This window comes from Elephas maximus, chromosome 5 (assembly GCF_024166365.1).
Source record: "Elephas maximus indicus isolate mEleMax1 chromosome 5, mEleMax1 primary haplotype, whole genome shotgun sequence".
Classification (NCBI taxonomy): Eukaryota; Metazoa; Chordata; class Mammalia; order Proboscidea; family Elephantidae; genus Elephas; species Elephas maximus.
Window position 1 is genome coordinate 79,393,951 of NC_064823.1, and position 16,313 is coordinate 79,410,263.

General features: G+C 36.7%; 1 protein-coding gene across 5 annotated transcripts in view; it reads left to right on the forward strand.

The window, feature by feature from the left end:
* Positions 1-16,313, forward strand: part of CNOT6L (CCR4-NOT transcription complex subunit 6 like) — a 132,670-nt gene that overhangs the window by 39,795 nt on the left and 76,562 nt on the right. The window contains exon 1 of one of the 5 annotated variants that reach the window (XM_049885940.1): positions 312-1,967. The exons of the other annotated variants lie outside the window; for them this stretch is intronic. The gene's annotated coding sequence lies outside the window, so the exon portion shown is untranslated. Of the gene's footprint in view, positions 1-311; positions 1,968-16,313 lie in introns of those variants that run through there. 5 annotated transcript variants of the gene reach the window in all.

The following is a 16,313-nucleotide window of genomic DNA, read 5'->3' on the forward strand; positions in this document are numbered from 1 at the left end:
ATCTTGACAAAGATTATTTGTAAAAACTTGAGAATTTTACAGATATCTTCAAGTACATGTCAAATGCCTTTTTATTTTTTTAATTAAGAAAGTACTGTGTTCATACAAGAACAATATATTGTCAGTATAGAAAGAGTTAATATACATAAGCAAGAAGAATGAAAATTATAATTGCATTCTTTAGACCTTTTTTCATATACATTGGTATACATTTTGTATACACACATTGTTTTTATGCTTTTTATAAAGATGGGGTCATACTGTATGCTTTTTCTTAAAACAAAGATAGGATTATGCTATATGTAATCAGGTTTTGTTTTTAGTTAGCAATGTATGTTAGTGTTTTCCCACATATTTAAGTGTTCTACAATGTCATTTTTCCTCACACATCTGTCAGTTTGCCTTACTGTGTTAAAAAGCAAGGATGTCACTTTAAGGACTAAGATGTGCCTGACCCAAGCCATGGTGTTTTCAGTTACCTCATATGCACGGGAAAGCTGGGCAGTGAATAAAGAAGACCGAAGAAGAACTGATGCCTTTGAATTATGATGTCAGGAAAGAATATTGAATATATAATGGACTGCTAGAAGAAGGAACAAATCTGTCTTGGAAGAAGTGCAGCCAGAATGCTCCTTAAAAGCAAGGATGGCAAGACTTCGTCTCACATACTTTGGACATGTTATTAGGAGGAACCAGTTGCTGGAGAAGGACATCATGCGTGGTAAAGCAGAGGGTCAGCAAAAAAGAGGAAGACCCTCAAAGAGATGGATTGACACAGTGGCTGCAACAGTGGGCCCAAGCATAACAAAAATCATGAGGATGGTGCAGGACTGGGCATTGTTTCATTCTGTTGTACGCAGGGTCACTATGAGTCGGAACCAACTTGAAGGCACCTAACAATAAAGTCATTTTTAAAAATTGTGTAAGTACATTTCTATAGTTGGAAAATGACCTGTTCTAATTTTTAGAGTTGCTTTTTGCTAAATATAGATTACCGACTTTCAGATTAGACTACAAAAGATAAACATTCAATCTATGCTGAACATAATTTAAAATTTTGGGGGAAACTATTTATTGTACAAATATGTTGCCGTTAGGTGCCGTCGAGTCAGTTCCAACTTATAGTGACCCTGTGTACCACACAACAAAACACTGCCCAGTCCTGCGCCGTCCTTACAGTTGTTATGCTTGAGCCCATTGTTGCAGCCACTGTGTCAGTCTGTCTCATTGAGGGTCTCCCTCTTTTCCCCTAACACTGTGCTTTACCAAGCATGATGTCCTTCTCCAGGGACTGATCCCTCCTGACAACACGTCCAAAGTATGTAAGACACAATCTCACCATCCTTGTTCTAAGGAGCACACTGGTTGTACTTCGTCCAAGACAGATTTGTTCATTCTTTTGGTGGCCCATGATACATTCAATATTCTCCAGTAGCACAATTCAAAGGCATCATTTCTTCTTTGGTCTTCCTTATTCATTGTCCAGCTTTCACATGCATACATCTGTACAAGTATAGATTTGCACAAATGTTGGGAATTAGGGAAATGATAGAATTCTGGGTTAACCAGTTTCTATGGTATTTACATTTTATAGAGCTTTGAAAAACTTATTATTCTTTAAATCCCATGCGTTTATTTAAATAAATAGAATTTTAAGGTCGTTATTAAAAGAAATAGGCTGCTATCGAGGTGAAAGAGTTACTAGTTTCATTGTAGGCTAGTTCTTGTCTTTATAGCAAGGATAATAAAATAATAATAAAAGTTGTTTAAACTTAATTTTCTTAAGATTGTATAAAATGTATAGCCTTTTAGTTGCTTTAGTACACATTTTGTCAACCATTTTACAATAGCTGGTACATTTTCTTATTTTATAGTTGAGCGTCCTCTTTCATTTATTCACTTTGAAATTGTCTCCTGAGAACATGAAAAACTTTATTAAGTCCCTCTGAGAGGTTATGGAAAGAAAGGTAAATACATGTTTTTAATGTTCTTTTATGAAAATTTCTTAGTACAGTGATAACTGTAGTTGATTTCTCAGTATATTTATTAAACTTTAATTTCCCCTCCTCAAAGAGAATCATGAGGAAACTGAATTTTACCAGTAGACTTTTTTTCCCTCTCAGGTAATTCATTTGTCTGCTTTATTTTTATGGACCTGGATTACTAAATAGTTCTTCTTCTTGCTTATTTGATGTACCTATTTATATGTAAATTAAAATATAATCTATTTCATTAAATATTAATTCTGAAATTTTTAAATAGGAATTTGCTGGGATAACCTCATAAATAAAATGTTCCCAGAGCTATAGCTAGGTATCACTGAATGGGAATTTTAAATTAGCTCCACAGGGCATAACCTAGGGATTTTGCTGCATTCCTTCTGAGGTATGAAATTATAATTTTATATGATCTGAATCTAGATTTCTACCTACATATTTAATTTTCAAAATTGGAAATAAGGGAAGGATTTATTTTAGAATTTAGTATGGGACAGCCCCCATTCCTAAGTCTGTCTTTAAGCCAAATTTGTATGTAAGTCAGAACAGTTAAACGTACTGTTTGTACCTAACGTCAGTTAGTCAAATGTTCGTCTTAGTATATAGTATACGGTGTACCTTTCTATGCATAAAAAAAAAATTAAAGAAACACTTTCAGATACACTAAAATACTTTTAACATAATAATACGATAATAATTATGTTTCAATATGTGTTGCAAAGTAGTGCCCATTTGCTATTACAAACTATTGTATATACTTTGAATTTTTAATATAATAGCCTTTACAGGGGTTGGCTAATAACTATAGACTGTACGTAAATTGGATGTTCGTAACCGGGAACTGCCTGTAGACAGGCAAATTAACATTACCATTTAAATATGGAGACTCTGAGGTAACGATGCCTGTTCTGAAAGCACACCCTATGTTTAAAAATTTGTATGTTAGCATTTGGAAATGATGTCTTTTGTCTATAAATATACCTAAATTGACTATCTTGTTACCTGACATTTTGCATTTATGACAATAGTAAAAAATCTACCATCTGACTATTTTGTGCGTTAACAGTACCCATCTGGCAGTACTGAGCAAAAAGGTGCAAGGCAAAAGTAACGCTGGCTGTGATGGTTAAGGTTATGTGTCAACTTGCCTGGACCGTGAGTCTCAGTGGTTTGTTGGTTGTGTGATGATGTAATATGGCAGTTATGTAATGATGGAGTCATCCTCCATTTCGTGATCTGAGGTGGTTATCCTCCATTTTCACATAATGCCAATTTCCACCTAACTACCTGGGCTTTGGAATCTAACCATGTCAGTAAGTGAGAAGTGGGTGTAATCAGAAGTTATTTGCTTTGATCTATTTCCATTTGATCTAAAAATACTTAATTATCCCCTTAATGGATTCTTTATCCCTTTTTCATAAGCAGGCCTTGTGGTGGCCAATAGTCAATTCTTAAACTGCTGTTGTTGTTGTTAAGTGCCGTTGAGTCAGTTCTAACTCATGGTAACCCTTTGTACAACCAAACAAAACACTGCTGGGTCCTGCGCCATCCTCACAGTCGTTGTTATGCTTGAGTCCATTGTTGCAGCCACTGTGTCAGTCCATCTTTTTGAGGGTCTTCCTCTTTTTCGCTGACGCTCTGTTTTACCGAGGATAATGTCCTTCTCCAGGGACTTATACCTCCTAATAACATGTCCAAAGTATGTGAGACGTAGTCTCGCCATTCTTGCTTCTAAGGAGCATTCTGGGTGTGTTTCTTCCAAGACAGATTTATTTGTTCTTTTGGCAGTCCATGGTATATTTAATATTCTTTGCAACATCATAGTTCAAAGGTGCCAATTCCTCTTTGATCATCCTTATGCATTGTCCAGCTTTTGTATGCATATGAGGTAATTGAAAACACCGTGGCTTGGGTCAGGCGCACCTTAGTCCTCAAGGTGACATCTTTGCTTTTTAACACTTTCAAGAGGTCTTTTGCAGCAGATTTGCCCAGTGCAGTGTGTCATTTGATTTTTTGACTGCTGCTTCCATGAGAAGCTACATAAACAAACTTTTTGTTTTTTTGCTCTAGTGAAAATATCTGCCTTATATCTGAACAGTTTGCTAATGTGGAAATTGAGTTTACTGAACGAGTTATATGTGAGTGTTCTTGTGTACTCAGCCAAGTCAGTTTGTGGGACATTATCTCTCCCCACAAAAGCAATGAAAGGCTGTGTTATCTCTTTGGATTTAATGGGTCATATTATTCTATGTGGAAACCCTGGTGACATAGTGGTTAAGTGCTATGGCTGCTAACCAAGAGGTCAGCAGTTCGAGTCTGCCAGGCACTCCTTGGAAACTCTATGGGGCAGTTCTACTCTGTCGTATAGGGTTAGTGTGAGTCGGAATCGACTTGACGGCAGTGGGTTTGTTTGTTTTTTTTTTGGTTTATTATTCTATGTTAACCCTATTTACTAGCCTAAAACCCATCCCATTCAGTAAACATACCAATCTCAGCTGCTTAAAATTGAGGCATTGGTTTTTTGTAGTGAAATAAATATTGGTTACATCTGGGAGCGGATTTGCTGGAAGGCTTAGATCAATAGTTGATTAAATCTTCTTAAAAAGAGGTGGCTTATTTTATTGTCATTGATGATATTGCATATTATTTAACCAACTCCTTATTGTTGGAGGATAAATTATGTTTTCATTCTTAGTCTCAAGACAAATTCTTGGAAGTGGCATTTAGAGTCAGTGAGTTTGAATTTTTTTTCCCCCAATTTTCCTATCGTTATGTCCCCACGAGCAATTAGAGTATTGCTTTCCCTGTAACCTCAGCAATGTTATTATTCTTTAAAACGTTTTTATTGATTTTATAGACAGAGCATGATGTTTAGTTTCTTTAATTTAGAGTGAGGTGCATTTTTGATGTGCATTAGACATTTGTGTTTCTTCTTTATGAATTGCTCATTATTATAGTGGGCTCTTCTATATTTGTATCTCCCCCTCCCTCTACTCCACCTCCTTGCTTTCTCTTTCTCTCTCTCTCTCTCACTCGCACACATAGCAAGAGGATTAAAAGGTAACTTACTGATTCAGATGTTATATTCTTGAAAGAAATTACAAATGCTTTAAAAGCCCTGTGTCCTGTAGGGTCGCTATGAGTTGGAACCAACTCGAAGGCAACGGGCTTGGTTTTTTTTTTTCCCTTGGTCATTTAAAAAACTGTGTAAATTTAATGTATTTAAACTGTTAACTTCTATCACATATGTTATAAATACTTTCCCCACTTCATTTGTTTTTCAATTTAATGCTTTGTTTAATATATAGGAGATTTGAATTTTTAGGTAATCATACCTATGCACCTTTTCTTTATGCTTCTGCCTCTCAGGTCCTGCCTGAAGGACCTTCTTTGGTCTAAGAGGGCAGATTTAAATGTGATGATAGTCAGATGCTGTGCTGTAGTTTGCTTTCATGGAGGGGAGTGACAAGAGTATTTTTATGTTTCATGTAAGCACAGGGCTTTTAAAGCATTTGTAATTTCTTTCAAGAATATAACACCTGAATCAGTAGGTGATAGGGACCTACTTCGTGGTTAGAAGAAAGGCCATTGAGCAGTTTTACTTTCTGACAAGAAAGTAAAGGGAAATGAAGGAAGGAGGTAACTAGAATTGATAATATCATGTTTATTAGTCTCTCTTATAGCTGGCAGTTCTTCATATTAGAAAAATGATATATAGGAAAGAGTCAGGAAAGCATATTTTTGAAGCTTCCTGTGATCTTTCCTCTGTCTACCTAGACAGCATCATCTCTTGTCACTCCATGCCTCAGGAGACACTTTTCAGTAACCCTGAACTGCTTGTAGTATTGCACCTGATTTTCTCCTTATACTGTTTCTTATCTAGGTGTCTGCTCATGCTTTTATTTTTGCTTTGATTGCCTATCCCCGTCCTGCCTACAGCCGACTTTCTCTTGATTATTGTTCAGTCTTTGAGACTGAGCTCAGTGTTCCTCCTGAAAGTCTCGTTTCATCTTTACTTTATTCCCTTAGATGTCTGAGTTGTGAAAGTATGCTATGCATAAACTGTCATTGCACCCACTCGTGTTTTATAATAATCTAATTGTATCTTTCCCCAGAAGTAGACTATCTCTAGGGAGGAACTGTTTCTTATTTTTGAATTCCCAATATTGAGCATAGTACTTGATACGTAAGAAGTGTTTGTTGAGTGAATAGAGTTATAAGCCACAAACTTTATTATATAAGTTACTTAAAATGATCTTGAAGATAAGAATATTTTTTATATTTAGAAGCACAAATAGAATACAGTCGTATGCCATGTAATGTCTGTTCGGGCAATGTCTGAGTGCATATATGTCCGTGGTCTCATAAGGTTACACAGGCAATCCCTGGGCTGCAAATGAGATCTCTTCCTAAGTCTGTTTTTAAGTTGAGTTTGTACTTAAGTTGGAACGGTTAGGTACGATTCGTATCTAACGTCAGTTAGTCAAATGTTTGTATATAGTTTATAGCGTACCTTTCTCTGCATTAAAAAAATTAAAGAAACACTTCCAGATACGCTAGAACATCTTTAACACAATAATAATAATAATGATGATGGTGGAGCCCTGGTAGTGCATTGGTCAAGAGGTATGCCTGCTAACCAAAAGGTCGGCAGTTCAAATCTACTACCAGCTGCTCCTTAGAAACCCTATGGGGCAGTCTACTGTGTCCTGTAGGGTTGCTATGAGTCGGAATCGACTCAATGGCAGTGGGTTTGTTTTTTTAAATAATAATTTTTTGATGTGTGTCCCAAAGTAGTGCCTGTTTGTGGTTACGAATCATTGGTATGTACCTTGAGTTTTTAATATAATAGGCTTTACAGGGGCTTGGTTTGTAATGGGTTGTGCGTAAGTTGGACCTTCATAACCTGGGAACTGCCTGTATATAATACGTTGTTTGCACAACATCCAAATCACATAACATCCTGTTTCACAGAATGTATTGGGGACGTTAAGCAACGCATGACTACGTATGTTGTTTTAGAAATCATAAAAATTGCCTTACTGCAAACAAAAGTAAATCATTTTAATTAAACAGTGTACTAGAAACAGAAATTCAAATAAGTCTATTCATGGGGGATCAACATTTTGAACATTATCACCTTTTTTTTAAACTAATGATTTTTTTTTTAATTGATAAATTTATATACATCAAACATAAGTTTTAGTAACAGGACAGGCCTTGTGCATTTATATATACTAAGGTTATCTGGGCATTTTGGAATTGTTTTGAAGTTGCCTATAGTTTTTGTATAGAAACTGCTAAAAGTATGTGAGATACAAGTATATATTGCAAAGTTAAAAAACAAAAAAGAAAACCTGAGACACCTAGTAACCAGTTGCCGCAACTCATGGCGACCCCATGAGTAGTAGAAGTGTGCTCCATAGACTTTTCAGTGGCTAATTTTTAGAGGTAGACAAGTTACCTTTTAATCCTCTTGCTATGTGTGCGAGTGAGAGAGAGAGAGAAAGAGAAAGCAAGGAGGTGGAGTAGAGGGAGGGGGAGATACAGATATTCATTTGGTTACTTTTTAAAAAGCCTGAGTCACACGGAGCCCTGGTGGTGCAGTGGTTAAGGGTTTGGCTGCTAACCAAAAGGTCTGCAGTTTGAATCCAATAGCCACTCTTTGAAAATCCTGTGGGGCAGTTCTTTTCTGTCCTCTAGCATCTCTGTGAGTCGGAATTGACTCAGTAGCAGTGGGTTTGGTTTTTGGTTTTGGGTCACATATAAGCTCTTTTGGCAATTATTGGTCAGTATTTTTTTAATAAGGTTGACTTATTGTGATTCTTTGGCATTAACTAAGAGTTTGCAAACTGTTATGAATTTAATTTGTGTGCTTTTACTTGCTAAAATCAAGTAATACTGTTTTTAGGTTAATGTGTGTAAATGCCTTGAGTTGAAGATAGGGATGGGGAAATAATACATTCTTTTTGTTTTCCCCCTCTCAAAAAGAGGTTTTTTGAATGGTAAAGCAATTTTCCCCCAAGTTGTTCTGTTTTACCTGGAGGCAAAAAGTCTTAAATTTATTTCCTGAGTGTATTTCTGTTGATAATATTATGAGTAATTACAGATTAATCAGTATGTCTATTGTACTTATATCACCACAGAAATTTTCCTCATTTGCTTTATAGCCAACCCCTCCTTCTACCCCTAGCTTTTGGCACTCACTAGTTTTCAGTTCCCATGTTGTCGTTGTCATTGTTAGGCGCTGTCGAGTTGGTGCCAACTCATAGCGATCTCATGCACAACAGAACGAAACACTGCCCGGTCCTGAGCCATCCTTAAAATCGTGGTTATGCTTGAGCTCATTGTTGCAGCCACTGTGTCAGTCCACCTTGTCGAGGGTCTTCCTCTTTTCCGCTGACCCTGTACTCTGGCAAGAATGATGTCTTTCTCCAGGGACTGATCCTTCCTGACAATATGTCCAAAATATGTAAGACGCAGTCTCACCATCCTTGCTTCTAAGGAGCATTCTGGCTGTACTTCTTCCAAGACAGATTTGTTCGTTCTTTTGGCAGTCCATGGTATATTCAATATTCTTCACCAACACCACAATTCAAAGGCGTCAGTTCTTTTTCGGTCTTTCTTATTCATCGTCCAGCTTTCACATGCATATGATGCAGTTGAAAATACCACGGTTTGGGTCAGGCGCTTCAACGCTTTGAAGAGGTCCTTTGCAGCAGATTTGTCCAAAGCAATGCATCTTTTGATTTCTTGACTGCTGCTTCCATGGCTATTGATTGTGGATCCAAGTAAAATGAAATCCTTGACAACTTCAATCTTTTCTCTGTTTATCATGATGTTGCTCATTGGTCCAGTTGTGAGGATTTTCGTTTTCTTTATGTTGAGGTGTAATCCATACTGAAGGCTGTGGTCTTTGATCTTCATTAGTAAGTGTTTCAAGTCCTCTTCACTTTCAGCAGGCAAGGTTGTGTCATCTGCATAATGCAGGTTGTTAATGAGTCTTCCTCCAATCCTCATGCCCTGTTCTTCTTCATATAGTCCAGCTTCTTGGTTATTTGCTCAGCATACAGTTTGAATAGGTATGGTGAAAGGATACAGCCCTGACGCACACCTTTCCTGACTTTAAACCAATCAGTATCCCCTTGTTCTGTCTGAACAACGGCCTCTTGATCTATGTAAAGGTTCCTCATGAGGACAATTAAGTGTTCTGGAATTCCCATTCTTCGCAATGTTATCCATAATCTTGTTATGATCCACACAGATGAATGCCTTTGTATAGTCAATAAAACAAAGGTAAACATCCTTCTGGTATTCTCTGCTTTCAGCCAGGATCCATCTGATATCAACAATGATGTCCCTGAGTTTCTGGCAGTTCCCTGTTGATATACTGCTGCAGCCGTTTTTGAATGATCTTCAGCAAAATTTTGCTTGCATGTGATATTAATGATATTGTTCTATAATTTCCACATTCGGTTGGATCACCTTTCTTGGGAATAAGTATAAATAGGATCTTTTCCAGTCAGTTGGCCAGGGAGCTGTCTTCCATATTTCTTGGCATAGATGAGTGAAAACCTCCAGTGCTGCATCCATTTCTTGAAACATCTCAATGAGTATTCTGTCAGTTCCTGGCGCCTTGTTTTTTGCCAGTGCCTTCAGAGCAGTTTGGACTTTTTTCTTCAGTACCATCGGTTCCTGATCATATGTTGTGGAATGATATCAAGGACATCATACATGAAGAAAGCAAAAAGTCACTGAAAAGACAGGAAAGAAAGAAAAGACCAAGATGGATGTCAGAGGAGACTCTGAAACTTGCTTTTGAGCGTCGAGCAGCTAAAGCAAAAGGAAGAATTGATGAAGTAAAAGAACTGAACAGAAGATTTCAAAGGGCGGCTTGAGAAGACAAAATAAGGTATTATAATGACATGTGCAAAGAGCTCGAGATGGAAAACCAAAAGGGAGGAACACGCTTGGCGTTTCCCAAGCTGAAAGAACTGAACAAAAAATTCAGGCCTCAAGTTGCAGTAGTGAAGGATTCTATGGGGAAAATATTAAACGTCGCAGGAATCATCAAAAAAAGATGGAAGGAATACAAAGAGTCATTATACCAAAAAGAATTAGTCGATTTTCAACCATTTCAAGAGGTAGCATATGATCAGTTCCCATAATTTTGATTATTCTAGAATGTCAATATAAATGGATTCATTATAGTATATAGCCTTTTGAGTTTGGCATCTTTCGTTCACCATAACGAATTTGTGATTCATCCATGTTATTGTAGTTTGATCGTTTTTTTTTTCTTTCTGTGTGTAAAATTTTTTTTTAATTGTGCTTTAAAGTTTGATCCTTTTTATTGCTGATGAGTATTTATTTCATTGTGGCTGTACCACAGTTTGTTTACTCATTCACCAGTTAAAGGACATGTGCTTTGTCTCCATCTCCGGTTGATTATGAATAAAGTTCTTCTAAACATGTGTGTACAGGAGCCTGGTGGTGCAGTGGTTAATGTGCTCACCTGTTAACCAAAAGGTTGGTGGTTCAAAATGGCCCATGGCTCTGCAGAAGAAAGATGTGGCAGCCTGCTTCCATAAAGATCTATAGCCTTGGAAACCCCGTGGGGTCGCCATGAATTGGAATCAGTTCCACGGCAGTGGGTTTTGGGTTTTTAAATATTTGTATACAGGTTTTTGTATGAATGCATGTTTTCATTTAACTTGGGTAAATACACTTGGGTAAGTGTACATTTAACTTTATGAGAAGCTGCCAAATTATTTTCCAAAGTGGCTGTACCATTTTGCTTTTCTAGCACAAGTTAGCAATACCCACGTACATATAGTCGATCCTTATTATTCATGGATTCTGTATGTGCGAATACGCCTACTTGCTAAAATTTATTTGTAACTCCAAGATCAACTGGCGAAATCATTAGAGGACTTTCACAGAGTTGCAAAAATTCAGCCACTTTATGTGTCATGTTACAGACTGAGGTCCCCAGCTGAGGTTGAAGAAGGTAACGCTCTGCCTTCTTATTTTAATTATTAACTGTGAACAGGTATCCGTTTATTTTGTGCCACATTTTCATACTTTGTATTGTTGATTTTATTGTTTAAAATGGCCCCAAGCATAGTGTTGAAATGCTGTCTGGTGTTCCTAAGTGTAAGATGGCAGTGATATGTCGAGAAAATACATGTGTTAGATTAGCTTTGGTCTAGCATGAGTTACAGTGCCATTGTTATGAGTTCAGTATTAATGAATCAACAATATATAGTAAATACAGTACCTTTAAACAGAAAACACAAGGTTACGTATTGATCGGTTAACAAAAGTTTTGTGACCAAAGGCTCGCAGGAACCAAATCCTGTGTTTTCCTTAGAAGCAACAGCTCAGTATTTGCTAGTTCATCGCTCATAGAGATTTATAGAACACAACTGCCATGAATAATGAGAATTATCTCTGTGTGTGTGTGTGTGTATGCTCCACATCCTTGTCAGCACCTAGGAATTGTCAGTTTTATTAAAACATTTAAATCATTCTAATAAGTGTGTAGTGATACCTGGGGGTTTTAAGTTGCATTTTTCTAAGGACTGATGCTGAGCATCTTTTCATGTGTTTATTTGTTACCTGTTTCTCTTCTTTGGTAAAGTGTCTGTTCAAATCTTTGCCGGCGTTTTCTTATTATATGGTTTTTGTTACTGTTTTGTCTTGAGAATTCTTTATATATTTTGGAGTGCTTTTTCAGATATGTATTTTGCAAGTATTTCATCTCAATTCCTGAGATGAAATACTTTTCATTTGTCTTTCAAAGAGCAGAAGTTTTTAGTTTTCATGAAACCCACTTTATCAATTTTTTTTGTTGATCATGTATTTTATTATGTATGAGAAATCTTTGCCTAATCCAGGGACACAAAGATTTTCTCTAGAACTTTTATAGCTTTGCTTTTACATTTAAATTCACAATCCATCGTACGTTTATTTTGTCTACCGTGCAAGATACGGATTGAGGCTTACTTATTTATTGCATATTGATGTTCAGTTGCTCCAGCACCATTTGTTGAAGAGTCCACAGTTGTTGGAAATCTGTTAACCATGTATGTATGGTGGGACTATTTCTAGATTGTCATTTCTGTTCCATTGAACTGTGAGTCTATCCTTTCATCAATACCAAGCTTCCTGGATTACTGTAGCTGTATAGTAAGTTTTGAAATCAGGTAGTGTGCACATGCAAGTTTGTGTTTTTTTGTTGTTGTTGTTGTTTTGTTTTGGCTATTCTTGATCCTTTTCCTTTCCATATAAATTTTAGATTCAGTTTGTTGATTTCTACAAGAGTAAATGTACTGAAGAAGAGGTAAAAGGTGACTTAACCCATGAAGTATGGATAGGACTTTGATAGGCATTGAAAGAGATGAGAAACAACACACACACACACACACACACACACACACACACACACTCTCTCTGTTGTTCTTGTTAGGTGCCGTTGAGTCGATTTAGACTTTTAGCTACTCTGTGTATAGCAGAACAAAGCAAATGCCTGGTTCTGTGCCATCCATGCATTCGTTGCCATGTTTGAGCCCATTGTTGCAGCCTTTCTATCAGTCCATCTCGCTGAGGATTTTCTTCTTCTTTGCTGACTCTCTGCTTTACCAAGCATGATGTCCTTCTCCAGGGACTGGTTCCTCCTGATAACGCGTCCAAAGTATGTGAGATGAAGTCTTGCTATCCTTGCTTCTAAGGAGAATTCTGGCTTCCAAGACAGATTTGTTTCTTCTTCTGGTAGTCCATGGTATATTCAGTATTCTTCACTTGCATCAGTTCTCCTTCAGTCTTCCTTATTCATTATCCAGCTTTCGAATGCATATGAGGTGAAGGAAAATACCATGGCTTGGGGCAGGCACACCTTAGTCCTTAAGGTGACATTTTTGCCTTTCAACAAGTTAAAGAGGTCTTTTGCAGCAGATTTGCCCAGTGCAATACATTGTTTGATTTCTTGTTTGCAATATATATATATATATACTGCATATGTATCGCGTGCGCGAGCACACACACACACACACACATACACACATCAGGAAATAGAAAACATAGGCTAAACCAAAAAAGTGGAAAGATAGGGAGGGGTGGGGAGAAGAGATCATGGTTTTTCTAGAAAAATTAGTATTGAAAATTTATTCTATACTAATTATGTCCCATTAATCTGTGGGATAAGTAGATCATATTCAATATTTTTAGAGAAATGGGAGTCAAATACAAAAGATACTAAAGCATAATGATTGTTAGGTGCATACTGAGACTTAATTTGGAATGATAGGAGAAAAACCATGAGCTTTGGTTATTGAAATTGATTGTTAATGAAATTAAATAAATCTTGTCTAATAATAACATTATTTTATAAGTTTTCAGTAGTTGGTAGATCCAAAACTCCAGGTCTCCATTTTTCCTTTTAGGAGTTATTTATGTTTTGTGTTGCTGCTGTTGTTTTCTGATAACCCACATATCAGAGAAAATTTCTAAATATGCAGAGGAGGTATATTTGAGTTCTTTCTCTTTTCTTGTTCCTCCCTGTAGCACTTTAACTGCCAAGTAGACTCTGATCTCATCCCTTTCCAGAGCCAGAAGCTTCTTATAGTTATCTTTGAATTTGCATAAAGTCAATACCTTTGGAAAGAAGTATAACAACCAATATAATCTCATCTTTACCCAGGAGCTTTTTTGCCACATATGTTTATGTACTTTGGGTAGATAACTAGTTTGAGTTGGGACATAAAGTAGATCCTAAGAATAAACTGGCTAGAAATAAGACATTCTAAACAGGAAAAGAGTCCTTGTGAATACTGTAGTCTAATTATTTGGTTTGCCAGTAAGAACTGTAGAAATAATTATGATCCCTGGGTTAGGAAACCAGTTGTTACCACTTTAAGTTAAATGTACTGATGATGCATTTAAGTTGGTTATCGTCAGTCTCATTTCCCCAATGTTAGGCCATTCAGAACTTGCCATTCTTGTCCTGGGAATTCTTTACCCTCTCCACCTATGCTTGACCATTCTAGAGGTTTTCTATTCTCCATTGCCCTCATCCTTTGTGATGAGAATGTTTTATTTTCCCTTGGCTGTCCTGCTCATTTCAGAAGAGTGACAAATGGGGGGGGGGGGGCAATGCAACTACTTGGTGAAGGGGAAAAAAAGTAATAAGAAATGCCAAACTCCTTATACAATCGTTTGATAGCAAAATATTTTATAACTTTATTGAAAATAGCATATGGTCCTTAAGGGCAAGGACTATGCCCGCCTTGTTCACTATTGAATTCCTAGTGCTTGGTACAATAAATGACAGTAGTAGACATACAACAAATATTTGTCAAATGAATGTTAAGCAGGTTAGAAACATGGGACTCCACAATCTAAGGTTATATTTCTCACAGTGGTACATGACTTTACCATCATAAAACATAGAAGGTTTTGTTTATTTCAAATGAGTCACAGAGCTGGAGAAAACATGTAAACTTCAAATGGGGTCTTTTTTGAATGTTTGCATTTTTTATCATCTACAGACTTTCATTAAATACATTCTTAAAGACAGATACCATCTAGAGGCCTGTGATATGGAAGTGAAATAGGATTGCAACTGTTCTTTATCCTATAGTATCTTCTCAGCTTTTGTGATTGCCATCAATCTTTATTTTTTTCAAATTGACTCTGCTATATACAGTGTTGCTCTGAGTTGGAATTGACTCAACTGGCAACAGGTGTTTTTTTTTGTTATATACAGTGCGATCTGCTGGGTGCTGTTTTTTTTGTTATCAGCTGTTGAGTCCATTTAGTTAAGGTGTGCATTTTGTATGAGAGTTGTAATGATTAATAGTCGTGTATAGCTAAAAATAGATATTGGTGAGGAAATAGAAACTTGAAAAATGATACAGTGTAAGGGCTATTCTGTTTTGTTAAAGAAGGTAAATTTTTTTTTTTTTACTTATGCATCAATGTAGAAATTTATTTTTCAAAGGCAGGTTTACCTTATTAGTTTTAGTGAAGTTTAAAATATATTTTTTAAAAAATTATTTTTTTATTTATTTGGCCACCAAGTTGATTCCAACTCATGGTGCCCGCATGTACTACAGAGTAGAATTGCTTCATAGGGTTTTCTTTTCTTTTTTTTCTTGCACTTTAAATGAAGGTTTACAGAGCAAACTAGTTTCTCTTTAAACAGTTAGTACACATATTGTTTTATGACATTGGTTAACAACCGCACATGTCAACACTCTCCCTTCTCTACCTTAGGTTCCTCATTACCAGGTTTCCTGTCCCCTGCTGCCTTCTAGTCCTTTCCCCAGGGATGGTGTGCCCCTTTAGTCTCCTTTTGTTTTATGGGTCTGTCCAATCTTTGGCTGAAGGGTGCATCTCAGGAGTGAATTCATTACTGAGCTGAAAGGGTGTCCACGGGCCATACTCTCAGTGTTTCCCCAGCCTCTTGTCAGGCCAGCAAGTCTGGTCTTTATTTTTGCGTTAGAATTTTGTTCTACATTTTTCTTCAGCTCTGTCCGGTATACTGTATTGTGATCCCTGTCTAAAGAAGGTAAATTTAGACATTTTCTTAGAAAGGAAGCTCATAGCTGTTGAAGTTAGGTGGGAAGGAGGGATGTTTGTCAAGGTGGATATTCAGCAAATAACAAATGATCTGTTTTCCCTTCTATAGCCTTTAGGAATAAATGCCAACATGAGACAGATTTATCTGTGAACATATAAAATGTAACAAGTTGTTGACATCTTGCTCTAAAAAGTAAGCAGAAATAGCTAATGTAGGCTTAATTTTAGATTCTTTAAATTCTGGGAACTCTGCCACCATCTTCATCTATGCCTAATGTTGCTTCTGCGAACGCTGTTGAGATGATCATTTAATATTTCTATGGAAATAATTGCATGTGTAATGATTTGTAGTTTAAGGGTTGAATGCACTGAATTAGATAGAAATCTTTGATTTTGAAACACTCTGGCTGTGGTAGCATTCTCTCTTCAGCTAGAGTCACTTTCTTAGCATGAATCTTAAATGAGGTAATGTGAATTGTGTTGCATTATATAGACTGAGATACAATGATCTTAAACTTAGAGAAGCTGGTGAGGGGGAGGCTATGATTTAATAGCAGGATTTATATCTTTACACACGCTCTAGAGGCTGCTGTTTTTATAAGCTGCTTTAGATGACCTATATTTACAGTTCACCTTGCTGTGATTGGTCTAAGATTTTTATTTTGTGTGTGTGTGGGAAGGGAAAGTATGCTGCTTTATCTTCCTAGTCCCAGATATAAAACTTGAGATTTGGGA